This window comes from Sminthopsis crassicaudata, chromosome 3, assembly GCF_048593235.1.
Source record: "Sminthopsis crassicaudata isolate SCR6 chromosome 3, ASM4859323v1, whole genome shotgun sequence".
Lineage (NCBI taxonomy): Eukaryota > Metazoa > Chordata > Mammalia > Dasyuromorphia > Dasyuridae > Sminthopsis > Sminthopsis crassicaudata.
The window spans coordinates 476,477,209-476,503,873 of record NC_133619.1 but is presented as its reverse complement, the minus strand read 5'-3'; the positions used below and the strand labels follow the sequence as shown (position 1 = coordinate 476,503,873).

At 35.7% G+C, this 26,665-nt stretch overlaps 1 long non-coding RNA gene across 1 annotated transcript in view; it reads right to left on the bottom strand.

Moving 5' to 3' along the window:
• Positions 1–10,455: 10,455 nt before the first annotated feature.
• LOC141563028 (uncharacterized) overlaps positions 10,456–26,665 on the bottom strand; it is a 158,228-nt gene continuing 142,018 nt past the window's right edge. The window contains exon 5 of the long non-coding RNA XR_012488311.1: positions 10,456–11,248. This is a non-coding gene — a long non-coding RNA (uncharacterized LOC141563028). The remainder of the gene's footprint in view (positions 11,249–26,665) is intronic.

Here is a 26,665-nt window from a genome sequence, read left to right as displayed (position 1 = left end):
CTTGTTTATTTTTACATAAAGAATTGTCTTGGTAATATTTGATACCTTTTATTGTTGCTAACTTTTTCCTGACCCCCCCCCCACATTCAGTTATGTGACTCTATATGGAGATGTAATGCAAAGTTTAAGAAATTTTGATCTAGGTGACTAGGTGGTTTGGATAGAATAGCTGGCATAGAGTTAGGAAGACCCAAATTCAAATGTAGCTTCAGGTACTTATAAGCTATGTGATCCTGGGCAACTATGTATATTATGTACTTTTTTTTTTTTTAATTAACTTAAAAGTTAACTTTCCTACAAGCAAACAAGGGATTCTCCTAGTGACATTTTGGTAATAGTTTTCAACATTCTTACGTTTGACTTTCACAACTTAAATTATTCCAGTGATTTTATTAGTAACCTCATTTTCACTTTCACATTTGGCAACTACACACATTTGCAATTCTGCATAGTAGACCAAAAAAATGAGAGGCACCACGTGAGCAAGCTTGTGAAGTGTCTGGTGTCCTATTGAGTGCTTCTTGGGTCTTATTTACCCACTATTGTAGAATAAAGAATTCCTCTTTCATTTGTGGCTTATTTTCATTGTTTGCCTTTTAAACTCAACATTTAAGCTATAATTATAACCCCAAACTTAGGGCAAATCCTTTGGACTCTAAGACCAAGCAGGCAAAGTCAGTAATGTGGCTTACAGAGAAAATAAAGGTGTTAGGTAAACCTCCTGCCAGCATGTCTGCAGCCATTGTCGGCTGTGAGTTTGGTGTTAATAAATCAATGATTTGTTATTTCACAAAAAGAAGGAAAGTATCAAGCTGGTGTGTCCTTCATAATCTCTAACACCATCCACTAGCAGTGAAGGAAAGTGTTTCAGAAGTGATACTGAGACTTCCCCAGGTTTAGCATCTTTTGACAGCAGCAACCGTTGTCCTAGCAATCTCTCCTTGAGTTTCCAGAGGTCAACGTAGAGAGGTTTACAGCAATACACTATGTAGTACACTAGAAGGTAAGATTGAGGTTAAAATGCTGTAGTTTTAAGAATTTTTGTACTATAGATTTTATGTGTTATGGAAAATGAATATTGTCTGAAATCAATGTGGCTTTTTTTTTTTAGGTTTTTTTTTTAATTGAGATGTTAAATGTTAAAAGATCACCAAATTTTAGGGAATTATTAGTAAGAAAAAATATTTTGTGTGTTACCAATTTTATTTTGGTTACTACATTTTTGAGGATAGTTCATGGACTTAGGAAAAGTACATATCAAATTAATATATTGTTATAAAGAACTATATGCAGAAAAGTATATTTTCAATCATCTCTAGCAAAAGATTAAAGTTTTTGGCAGTCCCAGGAACCTAAACCCTTATTTACTATTGGTTCAATGTACCAGAGTTTGCCTTTTTGCCTTTTGTTCTTTTTTTCTGAAACATTACCCTGTAAAAATTGAGCATTACCTGTACCAAAAGACTGTGTAGGCTGTTGGTTAGTCCTCAACCCCATTATATTTCCAGCCCATCTTTTTTTTCCTATTATATAATTGTGATAAATGTTGTAAATCTTAAAATACTAAATATGCTAAGTGATGTAGAGGACAGAGTGCTCAGATTCAAACCTGATCTCACTAGCCTTAAAATTAGAAAGCTTGGAGTTCAAATCTGAATCTAATGCTTAGTATCTGAACTACCCTGGGCAAGATATTTAAGTTCTCTGGGTCTCACTTCTCTCCCCCATCTATAAAAAGAGGAGGCTGGAATCAATGACTTCTAGGGTCCCTTCAAGTTCTAAATCCACGATCCATTATCCCCATTTTGCAGAAGAGCAACCCCTATCTGGATTACTATCTTCTCACAGCAGATGGGCTTACCTAGCTCAATGAAACTGAACTACACCATGAAGAGTTGTCTAAGACAGGTCATGTGGAGAGTTCTGACAGATGGATGATCTCACAAGAAGGAAATAAAAACCCACTCCAGCGTTTTTGCCAAGAAAACCTCACAAGCAGTGTGACAATGATAAAAGTAATGATACTAGCAGATGAAGCCTCTCACAATAAAAGGTGTCCAACACACTAATGGAATAGAGTGGGGAACAACTACAAATAGCTCCCCAACATGGCTTGTAGATTGTTGTCTGCAGATTGATTCCCTCATTAGACTATGCATTCCTTGAGAGCTGAGAAAGTCTTTTGCTTTTTTTTTATACCCCCAGTCCATAACATAGTATAAACACCTAATAAATGTTTGATATCACAATAAAATAAAACTTACAACAAAGCAAATAATTATATAATGTAATTATACATACAGATTTAATAATATAATTATAGATTTAATTACATAAATGAAAAGTCATTATTTTACCATGATAATTGTACACAAATGACAAGCACCTCATAGAAATGACTGTAATTAACAATGTTTTCACATAGCAAGATCAAGAATTTGGTTTTTCTCCAAGATCTAAAATCAACAAAAATGTCAACAGTTTTCCTTAAAACTATAGCCAGCTTACTTTTTTCCACACACACATACAAACATTAAAAAGCAAAGGCATGGATCAAACTCTACATTTCCATCCTCAGAAAACCATATCTCATTTAGAAGGTGGTAGCTAATAGGAGCATGTAACTTATTTGTAAAGACAAAGGGCTGAGGGTTAGCTTGGTATCTCTTCATTATTCAAATGCACCTGTGATCTTTTTGACAAGGGTTCCTCCAACCCAGCTATACCTTCTCACCCTGTACAACTCTTGTCAGCATCTTTCTATGGATCCTTCATAATGGATCTACCTAACTTGCTGAGGGTCCTTTCTACAACTCTCCAGACATCACATGGGTGTTAGTAGAATACACAGGCTATTCTTCAGTTATTGTAACTATGAGACTAGACCACCTTTTTCCCAGACCTATCATATTTTGTGCTATTTTTTCCAGACAAAACTTCATTGTTAATATGCTACAGTCTACTTGTATTCACATGTTTTCCTATCATTCTTTGGGTGACCTCAGCTTTAGTTCTTCAAAGAGGGTGATGTTTGGTAGTTCCCAGTCATGTAGCACTACTAGAAAATATTGCTGCTAGAAAGATCATTTTTCACTGTAAGGAAAAACAACCACAGAGATAACTTTGCCTGATAGCCCCAAAGATGATAGATTTCAACCAGTGGATAAAACAGAGAGATAGCGTTTGCCATTTTTCATGAAGAACATTTAGGTCAGAGTCTAAATGGAAAAAAATATATCTATAGGTTACAAGGTGAATTGTGAAGTGCCAAGTCAGAGAACTAAGGAACAAAGGGGATGGGACAGGGCACTGGAACAGGTCAGTATGTGTGTACATCTGTATGTGTGTGTAGGGAATAGGGAACCTGTGTGGCACTGCTCCAAGCCTGAAGGAAAGAGCTCAGCATCCAGTTGAGCCCATATGTATCTACCCAAAAGTCTCTTGGAGAAAATATCCAGATTGGTGAACAAGTCCCCAAGGACATCACCATCAGAGGGGAGTGAGTTAGAAAGTGAGTAATAGAGAAAAGTAAAAGATGGAGGAGACTAAAATTGAAGATCTTAGGAAGAAGAAAACTCAGAGATCTTGAACATAAGCAGAGAAAACATTACAGAAGGTCTTCCAATCTAGCAAATAAGTTCAGGCATCTATCAATAAATACTGCAAAACATGAGACAGAACCCTGTGAAATTTTAGAAATGGATCCACAATATGCTGTTCCTGAGTAGTTCAAAAGAGAAATGAGAATTATGCTTAGTAAAAAATAAAAAGCCAGGGGAAGAACATAGATTATGCGATGCCCTGTGGACAGAATTGTGCTGACTGACTCAAGCTCTGGAACATGGCACTTATTAATTGAAACACGGGATCATTGTTCTTGTTTTTGTCTTTCATTCTTGAAGAGGACCATGACATCAGGGAAGTGATGCCATGACATGCAAGTGAATTGGATTTAAGTGAGAAAGGGAGGGAGGAAATGCTTATTGCTGTCACATAGTTAAGCATTTGCAAATATCATCTCACTTGATACTAGCAACTGTGGGGAGTAGGTTCTCTTATTATTCCTATTTTATAGGTGAGGAAATGGAGGAACACTTAAGTGGCTTATCCAGAGCTTTAACCACCGGTAAATATCTGAAGATGGATTTTTATCTCAGTATTTCCTGACTCAGCCCAGCACTAACTACTCTGAAATCAGCTTCCTGCTACCTGAAACTTGGCGGGGTTAAGTACTTTGCCTATAATCAAGCAACTAGGAAGGGATAGAAGTTGTACTCAAAGTCAGGTTGTCCTGATTTCAAATCTTAAAAAAAAAAAGTTGAAGCTAACTAGCAACACAGGAAAAATCTAGAGAATAAGGAATGCCTTTCCTGTGGATTCTGACATACAACTGAATTAAATGAACTCATAGAGCTTGTACGTGTGTGTATGAATACATGTGTATGTGCCTTGAATAGATACTTCAAATGCACAGTGAACAAAATTCAAAATGAAATTGGAGGTAGTTCTCTCCTAAATGTCTGATATCCAAGATATGTAGAGAATTAACACAGACACATCAGACAAAGAGCTATTGTGTTATGAGATGTTCGGGGAGGACCAGCACCTCCAGTATGAAGGAGGCTGATCCTTTTTTTAGGACTGCTTATCTACTTTTGGTGTCCTGCTATCATTCAACTCCCAAGTGTGGTTCCAAAAAGCTATAGTATGTATAGTAGCCATACTCTTGTAAAATAGTCTCGGCAAATGGGCTAAAGCAGGTTGAGAATAACCAAAGGGCCTCAGATCTCATGATAAGTCAGGGGGATGTTAGTCCCAAGTACATGAAGACTTCCTCCAGTAGAATAGGATAATTAGAATAATTTGTTCCCATGGCCATGAAGACAGCTGAAACAGGCACTGTGGAACTCTTAGAAATTGGTCAGATAGTTAAGACCTCAGGTCATCCACTGTATCCTAGCCCATCACCAATTTTCTTGATTTTTGTCCTGCTAATGGACTTTGATGACTCTGGAAGAGAAAGTGATGCTGATGACTACTCAGTTCTGCTTCACTGAAATCCAATTCACATACAAATCAAGACATCTTCCTCCCAACATCACTGGTCCTCTTCAAAACAAAAAACAAACAACAGGTAGTCAGAAAAGACGAATAAACAATTGTCAAAAGAAAATGAAATCATCCATGATGTGAAAAATCACTTCGAATTACAAAAATGAGAGAAAATACGCACAAAACAACTCTGAAAGTTCCCATATCATCCAGCAATTTGATAAAGAATGACAGAAGATGGAATTAGACAGAATTGGTTGGAGGAGACAGACACACTAATATATTGCTGGTAAAATTGTGACTTAGACACATGGAATAATAATTAGAAGAGCCCTTAGAAACTTTATAAAATTTAACATTTTCATTTAACAAATTGAGAAATGAGGCATAAACATAAAAATAATGACATTGTCCAAATTCATATAGCTAGTCTGAGATGAGATTTGAATCCACATCTCCCTGAATTCAGGTTCAATGTCCCATTTATCTGCTAGGACTGTAATCCTAAAGTCTGGCCTGATAACCAAAAAGGGGGTACTAGCAGTACCAACTTTGAATGTTAGTTTATATATAATTTCAAATTTCAGAGTTTTTAAATATGAGAGTTGGGCAATCACACCTTACAGAGAATGAAATGTTTTACCTTCTGTTTCAGGCTCTTTGGGAAAAGGTTCATACATAGTCCATGTATAACAACCTACTTGGAAAACAAAACCAGTGAGTTATTCAAATAGTATGGGGCTGATGGGAAGTAGATTGCATATTCAGCATATTCAGATGTTTATATTCTGAAGCAGTCTAGATTAGAAGATGTTCCTATTATTGTTGGGGATTTTTTTTATAAGAAGAATGTCAAAGAATTCATGATAATCAAATGTCAAAGAGTTACCAAGGTAAACCCCAAATTTATCTCCCTTCTGAGAGCGAGGGAGCTGGTGGGTTTTTTGAGAATTCGATATATTTTCTCTATTTGTTTATGGTCTCCTATGAATCATTTACATCTTCCATGGTGAGAATAAGGGTGTTTCTATGCCCAATCTGAATTTTCTACCTTGAATGCTTAATAGATTCTGGGGCTCTTTTACACACATTTGAGGAAATCTAACATTGAGTATATAGGAAAGTTATCCTACAGTAACCAGAGATAGAGTTAATGATCCAAAGAGAAAAAATGACCCTTTTGTTGGCCTAGAGCCCCTGGGGAAAGAAGTGATGCCCTGAGCCACTGTTTACACTGGAAAAATGAAAATCAGTCTAAGTGGATTTACCCTTGGGGTGGTCTTAGAATAGACATGGTATTTTTCAGGAACAAGAAGTCTTTCCAGGTCTCATTTACCTTCATATCACTTATCTCTCCCATCACAGGAAGAGATTTCATCATTAGTAATATGACTTAAAAGGCAAATGTGTTTGGGGGAAGTAACACACCAAGAAACTTAATTCATGCTAAAGAACATGACTAATGTAAATGCTTTTTGTTGAAGAGGAAAGAGAAGGAAGAGTACAAAGATAGTGAGTGACTAGGATAAATAGATAATTCCAATGAAGGATGGAAAAGGCAAAAAAAGGGATGCATGGAAATACCAATAAGAAGTTTCAGTGACTGCCCACTTAAGACGCTTAGCTCTGCTTACTTACAATTATGCAAGAAAAATTCCATTCTGTGTTATGAAGATTGGGGAAATTATTCAATATGCAGCTACAATCTTTGATAAAAAGAATGGAAATACTTTGAAATGACAGGGAACTTGCTTGGCCTGCATATCAGTGTCACTCAAAAGAATCAATAGCAGATCTCTTAGAGGATTATTTTTATTATCTCAAGATCTTGTTCCCCCAAAATGCTGGGAACTTCAGTAACAGCACTGAATTTAGGGGTACCTCTGTTAGTGATCCTTTGATAAAATTCCTCTGCCTCAGATAATACAACTCTTAGAGAATTGCTTTTTTTAATCAGTTAATAGTAATAATATCATTTATATAGTACTTTAAGATTTGCAAATCTTTATAAAATTTTATAAATATTATAAACTTTATACACATATTATAAACCTTATAATTTTTATTTTATTCAATCCTCACAACAATCCTGAGAGGTAAATGTATTATTAACTCCATTGTTTAGACAAGCAGAGATCAAGTGACTTGCTCAGGATTGTAGCTCAAAGATAGTTTGAGACTGGACTTGAATTCGAGTCTTCCTGAATTCAGGTTCAGTATTCTTATTAACTGCATTACCGACAAGGATTTATAGAATATGGACTTGACACACAGGTTAAGGAGGCATAAATGAATTATGATTTACACTAGTAGAGGGAGTATCACATAGATGGGATCCTAGTTGAAATATCAAAATTTAAATATTCCAGTTCTGGGCAGCAAGGTGCCACTAGAATATAGCTTCTGGAAGCAGGAACCTGAGTTCAAATTGAACTTCAGATTTTACTAGCAGTGTGATCTTAAGTAAACCCTGTTTGCCTCAGTTTCTTCATCTAAAGATGATTGAAAAGAAAATAACAAACCACTCCAGTATCTCTGCCAAGAAAACCCCAAATCAGATCCCTAAGAATTGAACAGTATTGAAAAATTATTAAACAATAAGTTGCCTAATGTTGGGTTTTACCATCACCATTATGAGGAAAAATGTCAGTTGATGAATAAATAATCCATGCTAAGTTTGTAACTATAGATGCCTCTCTTTATATACCCATATTCTCTTTTCCTTTCTTCAAGATTTTGGTAGTCACTGCTATGTGGTTTCCCCCAAGCAGTGAAGGTCTTGCTTCCTGTTCATTGAATACCCCCAAGATTGCATTAATAGAAATGGCACCTGGAAACCATGGACATCAAGGCATCCTAGAATTTATTAGTTTAAAAGTGAATCTTGGATTTTTTATTCATTCTTTTTAAACTCTATATCCTTGGTTTTGATTCTTTGGTCTAAAGCTTACCACGTTATCTTTGCAAATAGCCTAAAAATGAATTTTTGTTTAAGCAGTCAAATCACACTTTGGTGTGATAATGAATTTATGGTTAATTAATTAATTAATTAATTAAACTATCAAGCATTTTCCACACAAATTATTATGAAGCCAGCTTTTCTCTATCTTGTACTTGTGAAATTCTCTTTTATTCTCTTTTTTTGTATGTGCTAAAATGTAGAACTTTATGCTCACCTCTTTTCTATTTGACTATACATTGTCGTTCAATCATGTCCACTCTTCATGACTTCATTTGAGGTTTTCTTGAAAATGATACTGAGCCTTTTTTGGCTGAGTAAGTTATGGTACATGAATATAATACAATATTATTGTTCTATAAGAAATGATTGGCAGGATAATTTCAGAAAGGCCTGGAGAGATTTACATGTACTGTTGCTAGGTGAAATGAGTAGAACCAAGAAAACAGTGTACACAGCAACAACAAAATTATGAGATGATTAACTCTGATAGGCATGGCTCTTTTCAACAATGAGGTGATTCAGGCCAACTCCAATAAAAGTGATAGAGAAAGCCATCTACAACTAGAGAGAAGAATATGGGGGAATGAATATGGATCACAGCATGGTATTTTCACCTTTTTGTTGTTGTTTGCTTGCTTTTTGTTTTCTTTCTCATGTTTTCCCTGTTTGATCTGGTTTTTCTTGTACAGCATGATAATTGTGGAAATATGTATAGAAGAACTGCACATATTTAATATATATTGGATTACTTGCTGTCTGGGGAGGGGAAAGGAAAGGAGAAAATTTTGGAGCACAAAGTTTTGCAAGGGTGAATGTTGAAAACTATCTTTGCATATATTTTGAAAATGCTATTATTAAAAAAAAAAAGATACTGCAGACATTTGCCATTTCCTTTTATAGCCATTTCCATCTACAGATGGGGAAACTGAGCAATTGGGTTAAATGACTTATCCAGGGTCACACAGCTAGTAAGTGTCTGAGGCTGAATCTGAACTCAGGAAGATGAGTCTTTCTGACTCCAACCCTGGTACTCTATCCACTGTGCAAACTATTTTAACATTATATGGCTTCTAACTATTGTTCTAAACTATGAAAAAAATTTTGAATGTTATTTATCCCACCAAACATATTAGCTTCCTCCAAGCTTTTTAATCTTTCATAAATTTGATAAACTCTTCCTTAAAAGACTAACATTTTTGTGTTAGGCAGAATGTTAAATAAAGATCAGTAATTCCTAATTGGAAAATACACATAAGAAAGACTGGGAATATACAACAAAGATGAGGCTGTTGTGTTATAGTCTTTAGTAGAACTTTTGATTATTGTCACTACTCTTATTTGCAAATTGATCAGAGATCCTCAGCCTAGCAGCTCCTTGTAGTTTTATTAAGTGTAGTTCCCAAAATAGTTTGAGATGACATAGATGGATGGTCCTTCATTCCCCAAAAGCTCTCCATCCCGGTCTCCTTCCCAATTTGTTTCCTGAAACCTCCGAGACTTCATGAAAAGTGAAATGTATTAATTACAAAGTAACAGCAAAATTGTATGATCATCAGCTCTGAATGACTTGGTTACTCTCAGTGAAACAAGTATCCAAGATTACTATGGAGTACTTAAGATGAAAAATGCTATCCATACCTAGAAAAAGAACCGATTGTGTCTGAATATAAATCAAGGCATACTTTTAAAAATTTTTATTTTTCTTGAGGGGGAGGCAGGAGTGCAGGGGAAAAAATCTGTTTTCTTTCACAACATGACTTTTGTGGAAATGTTTTACATGACTTCACATATGCCTTCTCAATAAGGAGTATTTGGGGAGGGAAGAAGAGAAAGAATCTGGAACTTTAAAAAACAAATGTTACAAATTGTTTTACATGTAATGGGGGAAATAAGATACTAAATAATGGGAGGAGAGAAAGAATTGTTTTCTCTCAGAAGTCTTTCCTTGGCCCCCTCAATGCTATGACTCTGAGATTATCTCCAATTTATGAGCATGTGTGCAACCACACATTGTATAAAAAGTTATTTGACTGTCTCATTAGTATGTCTTGTATCATGGATATAATGTAATTGCAATTATTTTTGACAAAAAAAATTTAATACTGGCATAGTATATAAATTGAAAATTGTGACATTATTAAAAGGTTTTGTTGCAGGAAGTAGTTTAAGTAGAATGTCAGCTTTGGGTGTCTCATTAGAATGTGAGCTTCTTCAGGGCAGGACTAATTTTGCTTTCTTTGTATATTCAGAGTTTAGCACAATGTGAGTACATAATAAAAGCTTAGTTCTAGTTGACTTTTTGATTGATAATCAGGGATTTTAAATGAGGCTCTTCTAATTCTAAATCAGAGTGTTGGCTGAGACCAAGAATTTTGAATAGTTACAAGAAAGCACATTAATAAACTAGGCCCCAATTAGTACAAATAATGAACACCAAGAAGTGGTTATATGTATTTGGATTCACACTATTCAAAGTTTATAGTTATGTAAAACATATCAATTGGTTCCAGTCCAGTGGAAATACATAGAGTGAATTTGAATAATGCAACCACTGACAATTTTTTTTTTGCACTAATTAGGATTTGGCTACAAACTTAATCTTAGCCTAGGGTTTCTCCTTTGTCTGGGAGAAAAACTTCTTATACATAGAAATAGAGAATCATTCACCAAGCATAAGATGAATAGAGATATCTAGTGGAGACAGCACAATGGAGAGTGGAGATAGGATGATTTATAAAGCATAGCAAGATAGCATCACCTGTGTCATCAGTAGAACTCATGGCAGCTCTGCAGAAACAAAGGCATAAGTTACTCCTAGTCAGGTACATGCTCTGACCATACATGCAGTCATAAGCCTTCTATGTATATGCCCTCTTAAGCCCAAGCCCTTATTATATGCATTTGCAGCGTGTACATTCATTCCTTCACATAAATGTTTTAGCTGGTCATCTTCTCTACAGGGGTTACCTCCATATATGTTCCCTGGCCATGCATGTGCTATACATATGCATCCTTCCCCACGGATGGTTTAACTTATAGGAGATTGTATCCAAAGGTATGCTAGAACCAAGTTGAACCAGCTTGCACTTTCAACTTCTTCCAGTTTCTAACAAAGTCTTGGTGACATCTAGGTCACACAATAGAGAGAGCATCAGACCTATAATCAGGAAGCTAGACACTTGCTTGTTGTATGATCTTGAGCAATTCAATCTTTGTTTGCCTCAGTTTCCTCATCTGCAAAACAGAAATAATAATAACACTTAGCTAGCAGCGTTGTTGTGAGGATCAAATGAAATCATATCACTTTACAAACCTTACAATCACTTACAAACCTTTTTCTTAACTAATTTAGTTAATTAAATTAACTAATTTAAATTTCTAAAGCAGAACCATTTGTTGATACTCCCTAAAGCAGCAAGCTCTTAATCAGCATACCACAAATATTAATAATTCTCACTGTTAAAAGCAATCACAACATTATTTTTAAATTCCATGATGTTCAATGCTTTAAATATACACAGGGTCCTCTATAGAATACTTTGTCTAGTCACAAACAAAATGAGATCCTATGTGTTAGTCTCCCAACAAATACACATTGGCTCACACCCTCTGAAGAGAGAATGGTTTCCATTTGGTCCTGAAAGGTGTATATAAATATACACGGAAATCCTCACTACATCTCCGAAGAGTTTATTTTTGCTTGGAGGTGTCCAGGGGGAATTCTCCCTACCTCCCCATGAAGCCCACTGTGGTTTTCAAAAATCTCTGTTAGGAATTTTTCTTTGCAACTAGCCTGAATCTACTTCTCTAACTTCTACCTAATTATCTGGAACCAGGAAACTTAATCATTTTCTATGCTTCAGAAAAATAAAGACAACTATTAGGTTCTCTTTCTCCTCCTCTAGGATTCTCTTCTCTAAAGTAGATATCCTCTTGGAACTTCAGGTTTGTTTGTTGTTGTTTTTTTATTTGTAAAATTGAGACAACAATATTTGAACTACCATAGTTCCCTTACAACTGGACAAACTGTTGGGTTATTTGCTTGTGCATAATGCCAAATTACTTTCCAGGATAGTTGGATCCATTCACCACTCCACCAACAATGAATTAATGTGCCTGTTTTTCCCTCAGCTCCTCCAGCATTTGCCATTTTCTTGTATTGTCATCTTTGTATATCTGATGGGCATGAGATAAAATTCGGGATGGCTTTAATTTTTATTTCTCTAATTATTTGTGATTTGGAACATTTTCCATGTAACTATAGAAGCTTTGGCAGTTAGGTGGCACAATGGATAGAGCACTGGGCTTGAAATCAGGAAGACTCATCTTTAAGAATTCAAATCTGACCTCAGACACTTATTTTCCAGGAGGTGCAGATCTGTGCTGCTTCTCCTTCCCATTCCAAGGAGATGAGAAGGAAGAGATCGTCTTAGAGGCACAAGGATGAATTGTCCAAAGGTACAGTCCAGGTTCCTAATCTTTGTTGTTTTAGTATATCTTTGTTACTATAGTGATGCTTATGGACCTCTTCTCAAACATTATTTTTTAAATGCATAAAATAAAGAATATAGGATTACAAAGAAAATAACTTTTATTGGAAAAGTTATAAAAATCTATTTTTAAAAAATCAAAATTATGAACCCCAAATTAAGACCCGTTGGATAATCCCTCATGCTACTTTGCAGGCAGGATTTAGGCTGTTCCCCCCTCACTGCCTCATCTCTCTTACATTTTCCAGTTTTGCTGCTAGGTTGTGTGGTTAGGATAGTCCACCAGGCTGGGGCCACACTCATGCTTAGCTCCAGCTCTCCTGACCTTGCTGGGGATTAGAAAAGATATCACACAGGACTGGGGAGTAAGAACATAAACCAGAATGTCTGACGTTCCCTTTCAAGAGACCCCAATTCCCTGTTAAAATTTTCGTAAGGCATGAATAGTTCCCAATCCTAGCCCTATTAAAATCAAAGAAGTTCTTGGGAAAATGGAAGTTAGAAGCCTCAGTTCAACAACAATAAACTGCTTCTGCTTACCACATCCCTTTTTTGAATCCTCTGACTTCTGAGCTTAAAGGCACAGAAAACATTGTCCCTGAGTAAGCCCAACAACGGATGGTTCCCTTCACACTCATACTTTTAAAGGCTGATTTATCAATATTTACCATATTATATTTCCAATGAAGCTATTTGCCTAACCTTGTTTCAGAGAATTGGTATTTGCCAGTTATCTTATCTCATTACAGAGAGCCTTTGTTGCTTAGCTTTCTGGGTTGTTCTAGGTCACCTTGCAACCTCAGCTTTCAAAATAAGAATGATTCTTGAGAGGAGCCACTTCTCTACCCCATTTCCAAGCTCCTAGCACACCAGTGCCCCTCTCTCTGTTCATCCAAAGAGCGTCCAGGTTGGAAATCATTCAAAGTCCCTATTTATCTATGCTCTGTTCTGTTGTCCTGTACCCGCTTCAGTAGGAACTTTTGGGTGTGCTGGATAAAACTGGAGCCTACTCTTTAGTTTTTGTGTTACAGCAATAATATTTTGGTTTGGGGTAAGAAGAGACTTTTATGATCAGACCTTACTTCCAGACACATAAAGCATGCTATAGTAGATAAAAAGCTGAACTATAAGTCAGGAAAAACTTGGTTCAAGTTCTGCCTCTGATATAGCCTAGATGTAGCACCCTGGTCATTTCACTTCTGTTTGCCTCAGTTTCCTCAACTCTACAATGGGAATAATAATAGCACCTGCTTCTCAGTGTTGTGAGTATTCAATAAGTTAATATCTATAAAGTGCTTAGTACAGTGCCTGGCACATAATAGGCACTTAATAATATTTATTCCCTCCTTCCCTTTCTCCTTCCCATTTTCATTTATACCAAGGAAATTCCAACTCCCATGAATAGACACATATACAAATACCTCCCTCCCCACACACACATATGAATGTGTGTGTGTATTATATATATGTATATTTTCTTGGCAAAGATACTAGAGTGGTTTGCCATTTCCTTCTCCATTTCTTTTTACAAATGGGGAAAGAAAGTGAGGATAAAGTGACTTGCCCAGGATCTCAGAGCTACGAAGTGTTTGAGACCAGATTTGAATTTATAAAGTTAAGTGACCCACAGCTAGTAAATGTTTGAAGCCAGATATAAACTCAGTAAGATGAGGATTCCTTTCTCCATACATTTCCTTACTCTATATGCTACACTGCCTAGTTTTATATATGTCTATACCTATATCTATGTCTCTGTGTATATATGCACAATTATGTATAATATATATGTTTGCATGTGTATGTACATACATATACATATATGTATATGTGTATACCCACAAATTAGCTATATGTAAAGCTTTCATTTGAAATCATTGATGATTCACTTCTGCTCTAGGGAAAATCTATTTAAAATGTTTGTTCAGATTTGGAACTATGCTCAAAGAGTTATGAAACTGTGCATATCCTTTGATCTAGCAGTGTTACTACTGGGTTTGAATCCCAAAGAGGTCTTAAAGAAGGGAAAGGGTTACATGTGCAGAAATGTTTGTGGCAGCCCTTTTTGTAGAGGCTAGAAACTGGAAACTGAGTGGAAGCCCATCAATTGGAGAATGGCTGAATAAATTATGGTATATGAATGTTATGGAATATTATTGTTCTGTAAGAAATAACCAGCAGGATGATTTCTAAAAGGCCTGGAGAGACTTACATGAACTGATGCTGAGTGCAATGAGCAGGACCAGGAGATCATTATATACTTCAACAACAATACTGTATGATGATCAATTCTGATGGACGTGGCCATTTTCAGAAATGAGATGAACCAAATCAATTACAACAGAGCAGTAATGAATAGAACCAGCAACACCCAGTGAAAGAACTCTGGGAAATGATTATGAACCACTACATAGAATTCCCAATCCCTCTAATCAGCCTGTATTTTTTATTTCCTTCACAGGCTAATTGTACACTATTTCAAAGTCTGATTCTTTTTGTACAGCAAAATAACTGTATGGACATGTATACATATATTGTATTTAATTTATACTTTAACATATTTAACATGTATTGGTCTACCTGACATCTGGGGGAGGGGGTGGGGGAAGGAGGGGCAAAATTGGAACAAAAGGTTTTGCAATTGTCAATGCTGAAAAATTACCGGTGCATATATCTGGTAAATAAAAAGCTATAAATAAATAAATAAATAAATAAAGTGTTTCCTCAGATTCTGCTGCCTAGATTCTACTGGTAGTTAAGCAGGAAAAAAGCAGAGTTTGTTACTAGTGGTTAAGAATTTTTTTTAAGATTCCTTTTTAAAGAACAATTGGTTATTTTAATTTAATACCAAGTAAATGTCTTTTCTTTCATCCACATTCTCTCTCTTTTTAAAAAAAAATAGAGAGATGGATTAGAAATAGGATTAGTGTTATTAGTTAAGTTTTTGTTTTATTTTGTTTTAATACAATTAAGTCTTGAAGTTTGAAGCTTTGGTTCCCTCTGCCAAAATATTTGGAATTAGCGAATGTTAGCATACACTAGGATAGAAAATGCAGTTTTTCAAAGTAAGGAATATCCCAGAAATAGAATGACAAGAAGAGTGAATATACAATCAGAGGACCAGAGTTTCAGCCTAGCCTCTGCTACTTAATACTCTATGGTCTTGAACAAAATCATCATCATTTTAGACTTCACTTTCTTTATCTGTAACTTGAGGGAACTGAATGCATTGGAGTTTATTGAGTGGAAGGAAGGGACAAGCAGTGACCTTATAAATAATGAAAGCTAAAAAATTGATCATATTCTCCAAAAGAAACATTTGTCATTGTGTCAGTATTCCTAACCAAGGATGATATAAATTTTAGGCATGACCAATGAATATATGTAGTTAAAAGACAAATATAACTAAAAAGATCCAAAATTATATGAAAGAGTAAAATTATTCTCTGAATCTTGGAATGTTACTATTAGAAGAAACTTTAGAGATGATCCAATTCAACTCTTCCATTTTATAGATGAGGAAAGAGGTGCAAAGAGATAATGAGATTTACTCTGGATTTATATAATCAAAGTGGGACTAGTAATCATTCTTATAAAAATTTGAGAAAATGTAAAAAAAAAATCTCATCTTAGAATCATAGATTTGGAAGATCTTCAGATACTACCTAGGTAACTTCTATCTTAAACATGAATCTCTTCTACACAATCTTCAGTGACTATGATTTCACTCTTTGCTTGGAGACCTTCAAGAAGAGGAAACCCACCATCACTCCAACTCAACCACTTTAGGAAAGCTCTAATCATTGGAGATTCATTCCCTCAAAATCAGCCGAATCGTAGGTCTTTCTATAGCTTCCAGGCACTGCTCCTAATTCTCCATTGTGAGGTCAAGCTGAACAAGTCAAAGCCCATTTTTCTGTAACATATATATATATATATTAGATAGAATCACAGAAATGTCACATATTAGACTGCTAACATAACCTCCATTAGCTTTCTCTTTTCTAAGCTATACATTCCCAATTCTGTAAAATGATTATGATCCTGAGAATTTTCAGCAATCTGCCTTCATTTAGATTAACTCCACCTGGTTAATATCTCTTCTAGAATGTTGCTGAACTAACCAAAACATTCCAGGTATGATCTGAACAAGGCACAGTACCGTGAGGCTATCATTCCCTCATTCAGTATGTTTCCCTCAATTCAAACTGAGAATTTTGGTGTTTGTCATTCTACTTAACCCAGATTATATTGGAAGTACCACCAAAATTAATTCCTAGTTTAAAGAACTACTAAATTTGTCCCTACTAAACTTCTTACTAGATTTAGCCTATAATTCTAGTCTGTCAAAGTCATTTTGGATCCTGATGCTATCACCTAGTATGAACTATCCTTTTCAAATACAAATCATTCACAATTTGATAAATATGCCATCTAAATCTTCATACAATTCAATGGAAAAAATAATGAACAAATCAAAGCCCAACGTTGAACTTTAGAGAACTTCATTAAAGACGTCCCTCAGAGCAGGTGCTGATTTATTAATCAAAGCTCTTTGAACAAAAAAATCTATTTTCTTGTTTTTAAAATTAATTTTAAAAAATTTTGAGCTCTAAATTCGCTTCCTCTTTCCTCTCTCCCACCTATTGAGATGGCAAGCAAGAAGATATTAATTATACATGTGAAATAATTTTTATATTAGCCCATGTTACAAGCCAAAAAAAGCAATAAAAATAAAGTGAAAAATAGAAACTTGGGCCAACAAAATGTCAGCAATCATACCTATACATTCTTTTGGTATATGTGATGTAGTTCATCTGGGCCAGGAGATATAATCTCAATGAGGCAAATTCAGAGTTCTCTTACTATTTCTTCAGTGACTACAGAGTTTAAGTCTCTTAAAACTTTTTTATTTTATCTTATCCAGTTTAAAAATGATTCTTCTAGATTAGGTATACAGAAGCCAGTAGGAATTGTGTAATTCTCTAAATAGAGAATTACAATTGTGATTTCCCCATCCTTATTATCTATTATGATCTCTCCACCTGTCCCAAGCAGTGGGCCTACTCTCCTCATCTAATAAAAAGATTTATTCCTTTATTCACTTTATTACTGTCTTATTGATCATTTACTTTTTTAAAATATCATTTTCACTTCTTAATAGCACACCCACACATTCTCTCTTTTAACAAGAACATTTTAAGCAAAGCCATAGTATCTTATAGTGCATGAAACAATCTGCATCCATAATCTACCATTTCTCAGTTAAAAGGAAGAAAGTGTGTTACCATCAATTTCCTAGAATCAAAAATTTACCTTGTGTATAATCTGGAAACACATTTCTTGGTGATATTTCATTTACATTATTATAGAGATTGTGTGCATTGTTCTGATTATGCTTCCTTCCCCTGCATTGATCTACATGTCTCTCCGTGTTTCTCTGAATCCTTCATATTTGTCATTTCTTACAGCACAATAACATTCAATTACATTTCTATACCACAATTCATTTAGCCATTCCTCAATCAATAAGCAATCACTTTGTCTCTACAAGGAGTATTGCTATGAGTATTTCAATACATATGGTTGACCATTTACCTTCTTGGGATGCATGCTCAGGAGGGAAATGTTCGGGTCAAATAATATGAACAGATTGATAATTTTTACTTAAAAAAAAAACCCTTAATTTATAGACTAGCTGGACCACATCAGAGCTTGATCAAGATGGTATTAATATAGGTATAGATGAGGCAGGAGATAGAATTCTAGTAGATAGAATTTGAGTTCAAATAAAGCATTAGATACTTGATGCTTATTAGCTGTATGACCCCAGTTGCCTTGCCAAAAAAAACCCAAAAAGTGTATTATGCCTAAATTCTCACAATCACTCTAACATTGGATAATTCTTTTGTCATTTTTATAAATTAGGTATGAGGTAAAAAGCATAGATTTAAGAGTGGTATGGGATCTTGTTTAGCTTTACTTTTTTTTTTTCTTCTTAACATAGCTAAAAAAGCTCTTGCTTTTATTGAAATGTTGGTGTAAGAGCAACTTTCTGGACAGGAGGGCCCAAATACAATTTGAAAGAGCTTCTCACACAAATCTCCCTGGCTTCTACCATAGGAACTTCTGGATCTAGCACATTTTACTAGCTGTCCACCACCAATGTCTTCTTTACCCACTGCACTTTTCCTGTCAGCACTCTGGCTAAAAAAAAAAAAAAAAAAACATTAAACTTAGAAAAGTGTTTATTTACACCACAAAAATACAGAAAAGACTCATGCTCAAGTCCACAGATAGGGAAACTTATGGTCTCCTTTCCTCTAATTCCTATATAGTCCTTCCAAGTTATAGTGGCTTGAGATTCTCTAGAAGCAACCATTCCCTAAATCATTTATATAACACATCCACACACACTGGACCTGCACATTTCATGTCTCTTAAAAACCAGTAAAGACAAGGTTCAAGTTTGTGCATCTACATTATAGATCCTCAATACTGTGACTTGCTTCCATGATAATCTTTCTTTCCCCTTCCATACACCATAGCCCTAGTGCTCATTTGGCTTGCTTCTTCCTTCCAAGACCTACCTGGATGTGGCAACCTTTTGCACAGGCCTTTCTGCAAGTCTGTGATTGGCTAAATAGATCTCCCTTGCCTCCAAGTCTTATCTGGTACTTTCTTTCTACCCTCCACAACCACCATGATCCCTCCTCTCCTTCATAATGAACCTACAAATCTCCTCTTGCACAAAGTCAGGTCTTGCCCTAACTCTTCTTGGCATATGCCCATGATTTTCCCCTAACATTTCTCATGAGCTTCATTTCATATTGAATTTTAACTTCCTGATACTGTCTTAAGTCTGTACCACTTTTTCAGCATTTGTCCTCAATTGTAACACTATTGTGCAAAGTATTTGTTAATGAGAGATTGGTTTTGTTAGCTATTTCTCCCTTTCTTTAATCAGAATCACTTATGATTATGCTCAAATATATTTCCATAAATACCTTTCATCCCTCTTTCTCTGACAAGCCTTATAAAGTTTGAGACTATGGAGTCACCAATCTAGCCTACAAAATTTCTGAAACCCACTCTTGCAAAGACTGAAATCCATGTCATGCTATTCTGGTGCAGTAGCTAGCTAGGAAGTGGTCAGCTAAAGTCACAGAGACTGGTGACCTTATTTTTACTTCCATCTTAATCTTCCCATGATTGAGCTCTAGAGGAAGTAAGACTTCTCAATTATTATGTTTATTAGCTCATTACCCCCATGTCAGTTTCCTGAGGAATGTTATTAATTAAAATAATGTGGACTCTAGTCTCAGGATATCCCAAAGAAGTAGGAGAAAAAATGTGAATCAGGTATGGATCATATTTATTCCCAAATATAAGCATAAAATGATCTATATTCCAGAATGATTAATTTATCATTATTTATATAATCTGTTGGAAGGCTATTTCAAGTATTATTGAAACATAAACAATTTTTGCAAGTCAATTTACTCACCAATTTATATTTTACCTTTATTAAGTACAGTCCAATTAAACACTAATTAAAAAATTTTTCTTTTTCCTCTGTCTCTGTCTCTGTTTTCCTCTCCCTCACTTTTTCCCCTTCCCTTCTCCCTCTTCTCTCTCTCTGTCTCTGTCTCTCTCTCTCCCTCTCCCTCTCTCTCTGTCTCTCTGTATCTCTGTCTCTCTGTCTCTTTCTGTCTCTCTTTGTCTCTCTGTGACTCTGTCTCTCTTTGTCTCTCTGTGACTCTCTGTGTCTCTGTCTCTGTCTCTTTTTCTCTCTGTCTTTCTCTCTCTCTCTCTGTCTCTGTCTGTCTCTGTCTCTGTCTCTGTCTGTCTCTCTCCCTCTCTCTCTGTCTCTCTGTATCTCTGTCTCTCTGTCTCTTTCTGTCTCTCTTTGTCTCTCTGTGACTGTCTCTCTTTGTCTCTCTGTGACTCTCTGTGTCTCTGTCTCTGTCTCTTTTTCTCTCTGTCTTTCTCTCTCTCTCTGTCTCTGTCTGTCTCTGTCTCTGTCTCTGTCTGTCTGTCTCTCTCTCTCTCTGTCTCTCTCTCTCTTTCTCTCTCTAATCTCTGTCTCTATATCAGTATTTTTTGGTCTGTTGGTCTCTACCTCTTTCTCACTGACACTGGATCTTTCATTTCATTTCTAATCCCAGTTCTGCTACAGTAGCCATCCCACTTGGTGCCAGTTCACTCTTGCTACTGTTGTTACCATCAACATACTATAAAGGAGAGGAAACACAAAGAGAATAGCAAAAACAACCATGGAGCCCAGCCCTGGACAGCAATATTGCTATGACCCCAAACTAGAGAGAAACACTGTTTTCCTTCTATTTCCTGCTGGTATCACATCTCATCTGGGAAGTTTCAGTTGAAAACCATCCAAGTTCTATTGCATCATTCTAGAGATCCAAAAAGCCTTTTGCTGTAGTAGCTCATGTTTAGCTCCAACCAAGAAATTCATCACCCCCAAAACCCAAACAAGGAGTTATCTGTTTGTGGAGTCTCAAGAAGTTTCAAGGGGAAGCTTGGGCATATGTTCCCTAGAATGTCCTTTATGAGCTCATTCAGCAACTATATATATACACACATGTATGTGTATATATATATATATATATATATATATATATATATATATATATATATATATATATATATATATATATATATATACTAGCTTTTCCTTCTTTATCTATCTATCAAAAACTCTAAAATGAGCCCTCCTCCTCAGTTCCCATTATTTCCACTTGGTCAATAATTTCTTCTTTACAGAGCCAGAAGGAACAGTTCTCCCCTCTCTTTCTTAACCTTCTGATGGATGACATTTTCAAGCTACATACTGGTTTTGCAGCTTGTTTGTTTTTAAGCATTGAGAGCCCTCCGGCAGACGTCAGGATGGTTGAAGTTCCTATTACTACTATATCCTTCCTTGGTTATATTATACCCATCAATTATGCAAGGAGTTCTAATGCACTAAAATGTATACAAACTATATGCAAACAATAAAACTTAACTTGCCTTAAATATAGTCTATCTAAAACTAATACATGATATGGAATAAATTCACTTAACACTTTATTAATAATATTTGCCTATAGAGCTTTTTAAAAAAAAGCTTTGCAGGAGGATAATTTGGGTGCGATATACAAAATGCTGTTTCAAATGTTGGCCAGAGAACATTGAATTTAATCAATAGAGTTGGAACTGCAGTTAGGAAAACCTAAATTGAAATTTGACCTCAGGCACTTACTATGTGACAATGAGTAAATTACTTAATCTGTTTGCCTCAGTTTCTCGAATTGTAAAATAGGTTTAATAACAGCACTTAAGTCACAGGGTTGTTCTGAGTATCAAATGAGACTATATGGAACTTGATACAAAGAAGGTACTTAATAAATACTCTCTTCTTTCTTCTCTCCCTTCATCCTTTCCTTTTTCATTCTTCTATTCCTTCCTGTCTCCCTCTTCTTTCCTCTATTCCTTCTCTTTGTTTCTTCCTTCTTCTCTTCTCTCTGCCCCTCTCTCTTCCCAATGAATGTGTCCTTGCAGAAAGCTGAAACATTCAAACTCACAGACTTGGTCATTCCTTTCCAAAGGAGAACCTCAGATTTTATAGCAAAAAGAAGAGTGACCTAAGAATAAGGAGACCTTAAGTTCCAGACTCTGCTACTAACCAGCAACTTTATGCATATCACTTAACTTTAGTAGGAATGTGAGCTTGGAGCCCAGGAGCCCCCGATTTAGTCTTTCAGATTGGTCCCCTTTTCCACCCTTCCTCCACTCCCTCTCTCTCCTCCCTCCCCCCTCCCCCACATCAAAGGCAGCTTTGAAGGGGAAAGAAGCCGAGAAGACTTGAAAGGGTAGCCTGAAGCAAAAGGAGAGGAAGAAAAAGGGAGAGGGGGCCCCACTCCTAGGCTTAGGGGAACTTTGGGCCTGTTTGGGGTCTGATTGCCTAAATGACAGCCTCAGAACTAACTCTTCCCAACTGGCTCCTCTCTCCCAAACCTCCCTGTCTTTGCTCTACTTTTTTTTTTTTTAATCATGGTGGGTTTAGCAGTAAAAGCCAAGGAATGAGTGGGTAAAGAATAAATCAGTGGTGGACAGCTACTACTTAGAGGTTTTAAGTGGCTCTCTTCAACAATGAGATAACTCAGACCAGTTCCAATGGTCTTGTGATGAAGAGAGCCATTTTACACCCAGAGAGAAGACTGTGAGAACTGAGTGTGGACCACAACATAGCATTTTCATTCTTTTTTGTAGTTGTTTGCTTGCATTTTGTTTTTTTCTCATTTTTTTTCCTTTTTGATCTGATTTTTCTTGTGCATGATATTGTGGAAATATGTATACAAGAATTGCACATGTTTAACCTGAAATGACTTATTTGCCATCTAGGGGAGGAGGTGGGAGGAAGGGAGAAAAATTTGAAACACAAGATTTTGCAAGGGTGAATGTTGAAAAATTATCCATACATATGTTTTGAAAATAAAAACTTTATTTTAAAAAATAGATTTCTCAAGTTAACAGAGGAGGAAATAAATTATTTAAATAGTCCTATTTTTTTTAAAGTCCTGAAAAGTGGGGACAGCTTCTCTTTTTTAAGCACCTACTATGTGCCTGGCACTGACTAGTGCTCTCTGGTCTGAGGGCTAATTCTGCTGAAGCCTCTCTTTGAATGGAGTCTTTTAAGGGAATGTAGATGCCATTGTCCTTCACATCCAGAGCTGACACTCCTAGAGGCATTACCCAATTTCATGTGTCAAAATTCCCACCGTCAGCATGACTTAAGCTTCTACTATTTATAGCAGCAATGGCTTACATTCTGCATTAATGCAACATTTTACATTAAATGAATTTTTGGAGATAGGAGCTGCCTCAGAGCAGCACCCTGAGTCTCTTCTATATCCTCAGCCTAGTCAGAGCTCACTGTGGGACTTTAATGAAGGTAAGTAGGTATTGTTATTTATTCACCATCACTCCACCCCTGCTCTCTCTGCCCATCCTCCATCAGCCCTAGTTGAAACATATTGAAGTCCTATCTTTTCTAATTTCTTTTCTGCCTTTAATACGGGTGAAGGACACTGGATGAATGAATAGCCCTGCAGGCTGCAACTTTCTACAATTAAAGTAATAGCCTATGAATGTGAGTCACTTTGAGCTAGATGGTCTGCAGGAGTCTAGAGCTTCCTCACTGTCTCTGGCCATTCTTAACTTTTTATATCTTTTCTTTATACCTTTTATAACTACTCTTAACTTTTAATACCAGCAAGGGTCCCTATCTATCAGTCACCACTAGCAGAGCCCCACTGTGAGCAGGTTGTGATAAGTGGGATGGCAAAGGAAGAGAGAGGTATCTTGTCCTGACAGAGCCCAGAACCTGTCAGATTGGTTGTTGGGATTGTTAGGGTGTCATCCTGATTTCAGCTGGATCATGGAGCACTGACTTCCTAATAACTACATCTGCATTGTCCAAATAGTTTTGTCACAGTTCTTTTCCATTCTCTGTGTACAGTGGGAGATGTGACAGCATAGTGATGGGGGGCTGTAATTATTTGGATGACTGCTGAAATTTTCTCTTTGCCCAAAGCAGGATAACTAATAATATCCTGGCTTGCCAAGAAAGACAGAGAAACTTGAGTAGAAGTGACTTTTCCATCTTGCATTTTATGATAGAGAGGAAGACTGGAAATGGTTTGACATTCACCCTAGATTTTGGGAAAGACCACCATAGAAGCATAGAATTAGAGGTACAAGGGACTTTTTACAGGTTATCCAATCCAACAGTCTTATTTTACTATGGAAATTGCTCAGTGGTGAATTGATTTGCCCTAAATCACACAGTCTCTGACTTCAAGCCAGTACTTTCTACTGCACCATGAGATCCAGAGGAAGGCTAGGGCAAGGTTCCTGTAATGTAAGTCAATCAATGAGGAAGAGAAGCTCTCAAAGATGTAATTCTGAAGACAAAGAAATAATTCCATTGAGAAGAAAAAAAGTCAAGGTTGTCTAAAGAGAAAGCTTTAGACAGGGAACTAATCAAATATCAGATTAAAAAAACATGTTAACAAGGTGGAAGCAATGACAAGTAACAAGACAAATATAGAAGTGATCTTATAAAAAAGTGTTAATAGAACAAATTTTGATCCAAAAAAAAGAGATACTTGCAGAGTTGGAGAACTGTGGGTTTGGAAAAGAAAAATCCCACATTGTTGATATATTGATTGATTTTTCTGAATTGTTTTGGTTTTCCTTTTTTATTTTGTTATAAAAGATGGCTCTTTGAGAGAAGGAGTATTTATATTCATAAATATAAATATTCTAAAATAAAATATATTAATAAAATGCTACTTAATAAAAATAATAATTGTTGCATGTGGCAGGGGATACCTTTAATCTTAGCTGTGTGTCTTAATAACTGAAGAGGCAGAGGCTGGCCAGGTCTCCTGACCTGAGTTTTGATCTGCACTGGGCTAAGCCAATCCAGTGTCCATACCATCTTTGTCTTTAATATTATGGTAAGCTCCAGAAATGGAGGAATACTGGGTTGCTGAAAGAAAGGTGACCTCCCTCCAAATCAGAAATTGAGCCAATCAAGGATTCCCTATCCTTTTAGATAAGATAGGGAAATTCATTCTTTAATGATACTAATAATAGTCATGGTATTAAAACTTAGGATGAACTGATCTGGTGTGTAAAAGTAAGGTTAAAAAAGAGTTTTTGTAACTATATGGTGAAATTAAGAGGATTATATTAAGAATGATACCATAGCTTGAGAAGTCTAGGACAATGACAAAAGACAACAAAGAAATGTTAGAGATTTTCAGGTCTTATCTTGCCTCTGTTTTCACTGCCAGGGAAAGTGATCATTATTAGATTGGGGAGATAGAAAATAAAAAGTTAACAGGGAATTGATACTCAAGATTAGTAGGGAGATTTTAAGAGATTACCTCATTGCCTTTGATAACACTCAGATTATATCCCAGGTTACTGAAAGAACCTGAATTTATAAATGTTGGTGTTAGCAATCTTTGAAAGATCATGGATAATGGGAAGAGTGCCACAAGACCGGAGAAGGACAAATCTTCTAATTTTTAGCAAAGAAAAAAAATTAGAGTCTACAAACTATTGGCTAGTAAACTTGACTATGATTTCTGGCTAAATTCCAAAATATATTATTAATGATCCTGAGTAACCAGACAGCAAAAAAGGGAGTAATCAGAGAGAGTCATCATGGCACCATCAAGAAAAGATCATGTCAGACTAACTTTATTTCTTTTTCTTGACAAGGTTACTAGACTGGTATGAAAGAGAAAAAATGAAGGGAATAAGTATTTTTAAATGTGCCATATGCTGAGCCCTTTACAGATATTATCTCATTGCTTTGGTAGATCAGAGGAATGAGATAAATGATAGAGTTTACCTTTTTTTTTGCAAAACATATGACAAAATCTCTTATGCTATTCTAATTGGCCACACAAAGAAACACAATACAGATGATCACATGGTTAGCTAGATTTAGAAGTGGTTGATTGGCCGAAACTTAAGAAGTTGTAATTAGTGATTTGATATTAGCTTTAAAGGAGATTTTTAGGGATCTTTCACTAAGTCCTGTCCTCTTCAATATTTTTCATCAAGATCTTTGATTAAAGACATAGTTGACATGCATATAGAATTTTTTTTATGACACAAATCCAGAAGGAAAGATAATAAGCTAAGTAACAATCAAAACTCCAAAAAGATGTTAACAGATTAGAATTTAAAGCTAAATCTAAGAAGATGAAGTTTAATAAAATAAATGCATATTTGTATACAAGAAATCAACTTGACAAATATGATATAAAACAAAAACAATGACTGACATTTATGTGGTCCTTTAAGATTTGAGAAATAGTTTATATACATTATTTTATTTGAGCTTACAGCAACTCTATAAGATAGGCACTATATTATATATAGATAGTATTAGACTCACACTCCATACTGAGGGTTAAGTAACAGCAGTCCATATGAACAAGATCTGAAGGAAGGGACCATAGTTAGTGAAGGTGAGATTGACTTGATCAACAATGGGATGTGTAACTCAAAAAAAGGTACTGAAATATTAGACTATATTAAGAGTTCTAATGTTGAGGACCATGATTGTACATCTATAAAT